The sequence below is a fragment of the Triticum aestivum genome, chromosome 1D, assembly GCF_018294505.1.
Source record: "Triticum aestivum cultivar Chinese Spring chromosome 1D, IWGSC CS RefSeq v2.1, whole genome shotgun sequence".
Lineage (NCBI taxonomy): Eukaryota > Viridiplantae > Streptophyta > Magnoliopsida > Poales > Poaceae > Triticum > Triticum aestivum.
This window is the reverse complement of record NC_057796.1, coordinates 337,155,582-337,166,899: the sequence shown is the minus strand read 5'-3', so window position 1 is coordinate 337,166,899 and position 11,318 is coordinate 337,155,582.

Sequence of the window (11,318 nt, the reverse complement as noted above, 5' to 3'; positions counted from 1 at the left end):
TGCCTCCTACTGTGGTGGCTAGTCCTATTTATAGAGGCCATGGTCCTCTTCCCAAATATCGAGCGGGAAGGGATCCAACAACGGCGGGCAAATTTGAAGGGGAACAGCTAGTACAAGCTATCCTGACAAAAGCGGTCTTCGCATGCGAAAAGCTCTGGGGTGACGCCATCTTGGGCTCCACGATGACCTCCACCTTGCCGTCATCTTGGTCTTGGTCTCGTTGCACCAATATGGCAACCTTTGCCTAATGCCTCGGTACTCTTCGCCTGCGCTGGCCTCCTTAGCACCAAAGAGGAAAGAAGGGCGCTGCGCGCACCGGCACCCGCCTGGTACCGTTCGTCATGGCTCACGTCACGAGAGCCTCGTGAGGTTTGCCTTGCCTTGATATATCCGCTCCTCGTGAGCCTGCCTGGCTAGGCCACTCCAGAGGAGGTCTTGCGACGTCCGCCTTGCGAGGCTTGGACCCTCGCGAGGGTCTTGGGTGCCTTGTTGACGAAGATGGGCCGTACGGCCTGCTGCTTAGCCATGATGTGGGCCGCAGGCAGGCAAGTCTGGGGACCCCCATTCCCAGAACGCCGACAACGGTGGGTGGTCGGGGCCCGAGCAAAGCGTGTTTCTCGCATACATGTACGCGCGTGGGTGCGAGGCATTGGGCTCTAACTGAACCCGAGCGAGGCGTTCGCCTACTGAACCCGAGCGATTGCACTGCAGGCTACACGTTACTGAACCTGAGTGATCGATCGATCTGGTTTTTAACTGAACCCGATCGAGTGATTCCTTTGCCACTGCTGCTAACTAAAGCCGATTGAACCTGCTGCCTCCTTCCCTTGATGAACAGTGAGCTTTGTTGGGGAAGGGGGTGGATGAACAGTTCCCGGTGGGGGGGTTGGATGAACAGGACCCCGTGGTAGTAGAGGTCGTTGCCGCTGGATGAACATGACCCCGATCGATCGAGCCGGTTGGGGGTGGATGAACAGGACCCCGTGGAGGGCTAGATGAATAGGACACCGTGGAGGGCTGGTTGAACAGTAGCCGGTGGAGGGCTGGATGAACAGTAGCCCGTGGAGGGGTGGTTGAACAGGACCACGTGGAGAGGGTTGGATGAACTGTAGCCGGTGGAGGAGCCGTGGAGGCTGGATGAACAGGAGCCCGTGGATGAATAGTCGCAGGTGGAGGCTGGAGGAGGTTGACGGTGGGTGAACAGTAGCCCATGGAGGCTGGAGGAGGTCGACGGTGGAGATGAATAGTATCCCGTGGAGTCCCGTTTTGTGGTACGCCACACCCCTCCCAATGAACAGGACACCCGTTTCGACCGTAGCGCTCCAACACAAGTCTGTTTCCTCTGTTTTGCGGTACGCCACACCCCTCCCGATCAATAGGACCCCGTTTCGACCGTAGGCACTCTAACACAAGTCTGTTTCCTCCCTTTTGCGGTACGCCAGACCCCTCCCGATGAACAGGATCCCGTTTCGATCGTGGCCGGTCGAACAGAAGGCTGTTTCCTCCATTTTGCGGTATGCCTGGCCTCGCTTCGATCAGCTGTTCCGTCCAAGCCGGTTGGCTTCCGATGAACACGACGCATTCCGTTTCGATCCAGCCGGTTGGCTCCCGATGAACACGACGACGCGGTTTCTCCGTTCCGACCCAGCCATGTACACGAGCGCTGGCCGTACGTATGCACGAGTAGGCGTTGGAGACCCCGCCCGTTTGTACGTACGTGGCCGTATTTACGTTCTTGCACCATGGGTGTACGTACATGTACATGCTATGTGCGCGCCTCTACTATGACATGTGCCCTTCCTTACTCGGCCAGGTTTCATCGCTGCAACCTGCAGACAGACCGATCGACCAATATGTACGTACACGTTTGCGACCAGAATGACAACGCTACGTATGCTTCGACCAGGTGGGTCCCCACTGTCAGGCACTTCCTTGCGTGCAAAGATGTAGCTGGTGTGTCCCAGCACTCAGGGGGAAACGTTTTTTCGCGAAATACGGTGGCCCGTCCGGTGGGTCCCTGCTGTCAGGTGGAGGAATCATTATTTTCCGCGTAATAAGGAGGCACTTCCTTGCTGCGGCCGTGGGCCCAGCTGTCAGCCTCTCCACGTACAGTACTCTTCCGATGGAAGTCGTTCCTTGACCACATTGACCACGCCGCGCCGAGAGCACATAGGCGATGGACTACGGCGAGGCCTAGGAAGGGGACGACACGGAGCCGGGGAAGACGCGACAGTGGATGCCCACGCGGAGAGGAGTACGAGGGTTCACTGGTTTGGCTGCGGTGTGAGGCTGCCGTCGCCACAAAATAACAGGGGGTGTGGGTGAGTAGAGGGATGGCCTGGCCAGCGGCGGGAGTAGTAGGGGGGTGAGGCCTCCGCGGCAGCACAGCCGGCCACGGGAGGCAGGAGCGCGCGGCACGACCGACGCTGGTTTGGGCGGCTGGAGCAAGAACACCAGAGGTTGAAGAGGCACTACGGCCGTTGGATGGACGTCGTACGGTCAGTGGAGCTAGAATCGTTCATATTGACTAAGTTGACAAAGCCCTCCGTCCCCATCAACTTAGTAGGCCCACAAGTGAGCCTCCCACTAAGGTGGGTCCCAGGTAGCAGGGAGAGTATTATTATTTTTGTGTGTTGACCACGCCGCGCCGAGCGCATCCAAGGTTGTGGACGAGGGCGAGGCCCCGGACATCAACGAGCTGGAGATGGGAAGACGCGGGAGTGGAATCGCAGACGGAGGGGTGTAAGAGGGTTAACTGGTTCTGGTGCGGCGTGGCTCGGCAGTCGGTGGAGAAGAACAGGAGGTGTGGATGGGTGGAGGGATGGCCTGGGCGGCGAAGGGGTAGCGCTTCACAGCGAAGCCTGCTAAGCAGAGCTGCTGGCAGTAGGAGGCGGGAGCAGGTGGTCCCGACGGTGCTGGAGGAAGAAGACGAGAGATTGCAGATGGATGCCGGTCATTGGATGTAAATCCAACGGCTAATGATGTCATTATCATTTGTTGACTAAGTTGACAACGACTTGCGTTGGCTTCGACCTATTGGCCCACATTTCAGCCTCCAAAAATGTGGCACATATTCAACCCATTTTTTCAAAATTTACACTCCATTTGATCTTTGTTTTTGAGAATTACAGTTCATTTGCTGGGCTGGGTGAACAAATAATGTTGCGTCCATGCGGCCCATTTTCTAAAAAACTACAGCCCATTTTCACTTTCCCGAAATACATCAATTTGCTGGGCTGGCTGAACAAATAATGTAGTGTGCATGCGGCCCATTTATTTTTTTCCTAAAAAATTATAGGCCATTTGCACTTTCTCGAAATACATGATTTTGGTGGGCTGGTTCTAATTATAATGTTGGGTTGGGCGCAACAATGTTATCAAAAAATAAACAGGGACTGAGCATTTTGTTATAAATATATTTAAATAATAAGTGATTTATTATTACATTGGTCCTTAAATCTTACCAAGCTTTTGTACACAATCACTAGGATTTTCGTTGCCTTAATGTAAAAAAATCCAGGATTTTATTGTTAAGAAATTATTTTTATAAGTTAATAAGTTGTGGGATATTGTTTTCTTATATATGTAAGTATCTGTTAAATATATGATGACAATAACAATAATATATAATCACATATAAAATAATTTAAATATATATAATATAGTTAGAAGGGAATAAGTTGGACCTGGCGTTCCTATTCTCACTAGTACGCGTCGGTGCTATACAAACGGTTTTTAACCCCTTTCTGCGACGGCGTTCAGAACCGTCACCTACTGAGTGTGGGCGATAGGGAGTCCTTACCACACGACCCAGAAATCATCGGGGATATGCCCTCCTGGCACACACGCTCGGCAAAATGAGGTCGTGTGCGACCGGCGAGCGGCCAAATACGGTTATACGTACGGTAGTGCTAAAAAATAAAATTATACAGGCGAAATCGTTTCCGGTCGTAAGTACATCCCACACAGTCAGTCCCTGTTAAACGTTTCCGTTCATATATACATCCCACACAGTCACTCCAAGGAAAACGTTTGCGCAAGGTGGCGTAACGCAAACAGTTTTCAAGAGAATGTCGTATGTGATTGTTCGTTGATCCAACACGATTTATTCCTAGAAACTGTGTGCGTTGCCTGAGGTCATCGCCCACGGTGTTTTCTCAATAACCGTTTGCAATAGGAAAACCCAATTAGCAGGGTAATTGGCCAATTAGCAGGCTAATTGCCATATTATTAATAATCTATTTACTAATCTAATTGACATTCATATTAAGCACATAATATATTTCATTTCCATATTGAGGAAGCAGGATTTCATAATTGAAATACATCCGAGTACAACATGATATAGCTTCAGCACTCAGCTACCCCATTACACAACTACACCACCACCAAGTTTCACATGCAACATCTTGAACCTTTCTAAATTACCATCATAGACGGTACATAGACAGATGCATCTCATGTGGAAAACTGCTGAAGCGGAAGGCGGATATTGAGCCTTCATTCATGTTGAAGGTCTTTGCAACTTTAGGCCAGTTCCTGTGGATGATTGACCGTCCATCCTTCGACCTCTTCAAGAACACTTCAATATGGAACCATGGGTGTTGTATGAAAACTTTCCTCGCCTCCATACCATAGAGGTGGTTTGAGAGGTAATCATTAGTGAACTGCTTTGGAAAGGCCTGAAAACAAGGACGTGCATAAATATCTTCTCTATATTGGAAATGGGGCAAAGAAATAAAAAAAGGCAAGGTATAACAGTTAGTACCATGTTGTAAACCTCAGTGCTTCCCATTGTTTCCCTGCAACACATATAAGGTAGTTAGTCATCAGGTTAAGTAAGGGTTCGCATGCTATCGGTAAAATATGTTGATGCTTAATAAGCACATTGCGGATTCATCAGATTAATTCAAGCCACATGGAAAACCCATTTATCCACACCAAGTATGACAAAGAACTAGGAAATATAGCACTTGTATATGTTTCTCATGTATTAAGTGCAGCCAAATTCGATTTATTCCTCACATGGTATACGATAACAGAATGCAGCCACAACAATTGAACATCGCATTGCAGAATTGAACCAAGCAGTTAACTAAACACCACAACAAATGAACCAATCGTTAACTGAGCACCACATTGCCCAATATAACATACTCATAATAGAAGATCAGACAGTTAACCAAAGGAAGCATGTTTAACAACTTGGAAATATAGCAATTGTATTTGTTTCTCATGTATTTAGTACATACAAATTCGATTTATTTCTCACATGGTATACAATAACAGAATGCAACCACAACAACTGAACATCGCATTGCAGAATTGAACCAAGCAGTTAACTAAACACCACAATAAATGAACTGAATGTTAACTGAGCACCACATTGCACAATATAACATACTCCTATCAGAAGATCAGACAATTAACCAAACCAAGCATGCTTAACAACTTGGAAATATAGCAACTATATTTGTTTCTCATGTATTTACTACAGCCAAGTTCGATTTATTTCTCACATTGTATACAATAACAGAATGCACCCACAACAATTGAACATCGCATTGCAGAATTGAACCAAACAATTAACTAAACACCGCAACAAATGAACCAAACGTTAACTGAGTACCACAATATAACGTACTCCTAATAGAAGATCGGACAGTTAACCAAACCAAGCATGCTTGACAACTTGGAAAATTGCACCTTGAATAATTGAACATCACATTTGCAGAATTGAACCAAACAGTTAACCGAACACCACATTGCACGACATATAGAATATATACTCTAGAGAAGAAGACTACATGGTAAAAGTAGATAGCACAATTCACTAGAATTTGTTAAGGAAAGGCGGTAGGTAGCAAACTGAACATGGGTCCTTATAGTGAGCTAATAAGACAAGCTACTCCTCCTTGTCGGAGATATCGATGACGATTGGCTCCTTGGACATGGAAGAGGGCGAGGCCTCCGCTTCGTGGGTGCCCTCATCGTAGTGGTGAGTTACCTGAGCCGCTCCGGGCACCAACCTGCTGGCTCTCGAGATGAGGTAAGCATGTGCACACTGAGAAAACACCTCGTAGTCTTCATCGAAGGCACCGAGGTGGCCTCGAGAAAACGCCACGAACTGTCGTTTTAAGCAGCCAACCGCGTCACGGCTTCGGCGCGCGAGGCGTCGATGGTGGCCTCGACGGCGAGGTGCTCCTCCAAGTTCTGGGGGTCAGCACGAATGGCAGCCATTGCGACCTCATCCGCACGTGCGGCCGCGATTTGCTTCCCCGCTGCTAAATGCTCCTTGAGATCCTGGCTACACTACATGCACCATGGCTTAGGGCGGCACTTATTTGGCGGAGGGGTTGGTGATTTCGGTGGAAGGTGTCGCGCTCACGCCGGCGGTCGGGGCATGTGGGATGTGGAAGGAGGAGGAGGAGGATGGGGGTTGGGTGTGGATTACCTGCCTGGATAGGCCAGGCCGAGCAGCGTGAAGGAGGGTCGCCAGTAGGAGGCGGCGCTGCAAGCAAGGAGTGAAGGTTTCAACTTGGAAAGGAAGGCGGAAACAGGGGAAATGTGGCTTTTGGTAAGGGGGAGGGGGCGGGGAGGTAGATATATCCGCAGAGGCAAAAAATTTGGAATCGCTTCAGCAAAAAAACTGTCGCACAAAGTGTACATGGTCCCTTATTCAGAGCGGGCTGTGGACTGTAGCTGTTGCACCTTCTCGCAACTATATATGTGTCGTAAAAGAATTGGAATTATTCAGGGTTTGTTTGGATATTTTACACATTAAATTGGTTTTCTAGCCATTTCAGGTGCACAATTCAAAATTAAACTACATGCACATGCTCCGGTGCACCAACATGGGTTGTAAAATCATATATCTGTCCATGGGTTTATGCTTATGTCCCATGCAAGAAGTGGGGATGAATTTTGAACACCACGACACTGTGGCTCTCCGGCAAACGTTGACGTACTTGCTTTTGTAATTCTAGTAAATCCAAAAGTCCTCCAAATTCATGAAACTTGGCATGCTATCATGGGGCGGCATCAACATGTTGTGGTAAATATTTTGTCCCATTTGGGGCAGGTTTGGGTATAAGCTTCTCATAAACCAGAGCTTCTGACAACAAGTGTGATGGTTTCGGTAGGGAACGTTTCACCTTTCTAGACGAAATGATATCCGTTGCCTCTTCTCGATTTCGATTTTTTCCTAGTGTAAACATAGAACAACAGGAGTGTTCTGTCTATTTTTGGGATTTTTCGGGGTTCACCTGGACATATTTATAACTGAGTTTTCTATGCATTCATGTGCATAATTCAAATTTGAACTACATGCACATGCTCTAATGCATATAAATTAGTTGAAAATTCAAATCTGTGTCCTTGGTTGCATGCTTAGGTCCCATGCAAGAAATGAGAATGAATGTCAAATACCCTGCCACTGTCACTCGGCCGCAAACATTGAGATACCTGGTTTTCAATTTCTACTAGTAAATCCAAAGCTCGTCTGAAATTCATGAAACTTGGCATGCTGCCATGGAGCGGCATTAACATGCCGTGGTAAATTTTTTGTCCCATTTGGGGCAGGTTTGGGGATATGCTTCTCACAAACCAGAGCTTCTCACAACAAGCCTGATGGTTTCGGTAGGGAACGCTTCACCTTTCTGGACGAAACGATATCCATTGCGTCTTCTCGATTTCAATTTCTTTCCTAGTGTCAACATAGAACAACGTGAGTGTTCTATCAACTTTTGGGATTTTTCGGGGTTCGCTTGGACATTTTTATACATTAACTGAGTTTTCCTTGCATTCATGTGCATAATTCAATTTGAACTACACGCACATGCTCTAATGCATAGAAATTGGTTGAAAATTCAAATATGTGTCCTTGGTTGCAAACTTAGGTCCCATGCAAGAAATGGGAATGAATGTCAAACACCCTGCCACCATCACTCAGTCGCAAACATTGAGATACCTGGTTTTACATTCTACTAGTAACTCAAAAGCTCATCTGAAATTCATGAAACTTGGCATGCTGTCATGCAGCAGCATCAACATGCCGTGGTAATTTTTTTGTCCCATTTGGGGCAGGTTTGGGGATATGCTTCCCACAAACCAGAGCTTCTCACAACAAGCCTGATGGTTTCGGTAGGGAACATTTCACCTTTCTGGACGAAACAATATCCATTGCCTCTTCTCGATTTCAATTTTTTCCTAGTGTCAACATAGAACAACAGGAGTGTTCTATCAATTTTTGGGATTTTTCTGGGTTCGCTTGGAACTTTTTATACATTAAATGAGTTTTCTTTGCATTCATGTGCATAATTCAAATTTAACTACAGGCACATGCTCTAATTCATATAAATTGGTTGAAAATTCAAATATGTGTCCTTGGTTGCATGCTTAGGTCTCATGCAAGAAATGGGAATGAATGTCAAACACCCTGCCATCGTCACTCGGCCGCAAACATTGAGATACCTGGATTGTAAATTCTACTAAATCCAAAACTCATCACAAATTCATGAAACTTGGCATGCTATCATGGAGCGGCAACAACATGTCGTGGTAATTTTTTTGTCCCATTTGGGGCAGGTTTGGGGATATGCCTCCCACAAACCAGAGCTTCTCACAACAAGCTTGATGGTTTCGGTAGGGAAAGTTTCACCTTTCTGGACGAAACGATATCCATTGCCTCTTCTCGATTTCAAATTTTTTCCTAGTGTCAACCTAGAACGACAGGAGTGTTGTGTCAATTTTTGGGATTTTTCGGGGTTCGCTTGGACATTTTCATACATTAACTGAGTTCTCTTTGCATTCATGTGCATAATTCAAATTTGAACTACAGGCACATGCTCTAATGCATATAAATTGGTTGAAAATTCAAATCTATGTCCTTGGTTGCATGCTTAGGTCCCATGAAAGAAAAGGGAATGAATGTTAAACACCCTGCCACCGTCACTCGGCCGCAAACATTGAGATACCTCGAATATAAATTCTAGTAAATCCAAAACTCGTCAGAAATTCATGAAACTTGGCATGCTATCATGGAGTGGCATCAACATGCCGTGGTAATTTTTCTGTCCCATTTGGGGCAGGTTTGGGGATATGCTTCTCACAACAAGCCTGATGGTTTCTGATGAGGACACCCCAACCATGGGCACCACACCACCAACCATCAACGGTCCAATCACAAGAAGTCGCGCAATGCAAATACATGATCAGGTTAACGCTAACTTAAGTCTATCATTTGACCTTGAAAACATGGTCGTGCCTTCACCTCCTTTGATGTTGGTTGAACTCAGGTGCGATGTCGAAGAAGGCAAAACACATTTCAGTCCGTGCAAAACAATGTTTTATGGCGAGGAAACAAAGTTAGGAATTCATGAAGAATGAGTTGTCTGCTGAAGAAACACTGTTCTGATTTTGACGAAACAATGTTTTGCACGAGTTTGGATATCCCAACTTGCGAAAGGTTTCCAGAACTCGAGTTTTGTGCTGAAGGAAACATTGTTCGACCCCAGTGAACAATGTTTGGTCGGGAACTGCCAACCACCTCCAACGAGAGTTTTCCAGAAGCTACCTCATTAAGTCTTGAAGCCATTTATGCAAACAAAGCTGGTTCACTTTCACACCTAAGCTGGTTCAAGAAGCTAGTTCTCTTTCACACCTATCCAGGGGGGTTATCCCGATTATAAATAGGCTAGCTCTTCCCTTCGTTGGGGACTTTGGCCATTTCTACAAAGATCAAAGACATAGACTCCTCCTGAGATTGGAGAGCTCTTGTTATCCTTATTCTCGTGATTCCTAGAGAAATTGCTCCTAATTCGTGCTCAACGACTAGATCGTGTTGTGTGGGCTAGAGTTCGTGGTTTCCCTTGCGGATTGCACCTATCCCGTGCTCCACGACTTGAGCGTGGTTGTGCGGGGTAGTATTGCGGGTTGTGGATCAACGGATGTTCGGATTGCAAGCTTCGGTGAGCCTCCACCTCGTCGGGTCATAATCTCTTATTTTCCATTTTTTTGGCTGCTTGCAGCTAGTTATCCCCATCCATTTATCGATCCTACGCCGTGAAGATCGGACCTCCCCTTGTACTCCCTCTTCTCCGAAGACGGGGTCGCATCATCTGGTATTTAGAGCAAGGTTTACATGGTAGGATCTGTATCTTTGTTGCTGGATCTATCCTTTTTAGTTTGGTTTTCCCCATCCTAGAGTCCAAAGCCAAAAAACCACAAAAAAATCCAAGCCTTTGTTTGCTGAGATCTAGTTGTTTGCTTTCCTCTTTGTGTGTGCACGAAGTTCTATCCAAAGTTGCTGCTGTATTTGTTCGAGTCTTGTTGTTGGATCTATTGTGCTGCAAAAAAAAGAGCAAAAAAAAGAGAGAGAAAAAGAGGAAAAAAAGAGAAGAGAAAGTGTTGAGCAAGTGTGCAATCATATTCAGTTTGGTGAGAAATTTCAGAAGTTGAAGTGGCAAGTGTTGTAGCTCAAACATGGTGCAAGGATCTACAAATTTTTTCTTATTCATTTGGTTTGCATCGATTGGACATCAGCACTAGCCCTCCCTTTTTACCCCACCCAGATCCACCTAGAAACCGTCAGCTTCCTTCCTTTCATTCGCCCGTCCACTCCTGATTTGCCACTTCCCCAAAGCCGCCAGGCAATCATTAGAATTTGGGTAAGCAAGAAGGTGAGCTGAGTGTTTTCCACATATATTTTTATTTTTCCACTTGTTTCCAAGAGTTAACATGACAGGATCCAACTCGAGTGTACGTGGACATCAACATGTGGAAGATGATCTCCGAAAAACTCGCGCAGCACATGGTGATATGATTGAGGAGAGTATAGTTGCAGCTATGAGAAGGATGTTCGGTGGTCGTCTTCCTATCGCGGGTAATGGGGATCAACACCAACATAGCCCCACTGACTCGCTGGCTGCCGACAACCGGCAACGTCAAGGAAACGACGATCGCCATGTTGGTCGTGGAAGAGCGGCAGGAGCTGCTGCCCACGGCGCCCCTGCTATTGGTGCTGAACGGAGGCGTGGCGACTTTGCTGCCCCCGTGAGGGTGGGCTGCATGGAGGAGAAGCTCGCGGGTGAGGCCATGACCCCCGCGGGTTTGCTGCGGATCACCGGCGACGAGCGACACATGATGGTGATGCCATCTTCCTTGAAGATCTCTCCGAGCATGGTGACGAAGATGAAGGCATGGGGGACTATGAACCCTACTCGGCGCCTCACCGCGGTGCTGCTTTTGATCGCAATGGTCATCATTATGACCATCTGAGGATGACCGTGACAACCAAGCGAGAATGAAGCTACATGTGC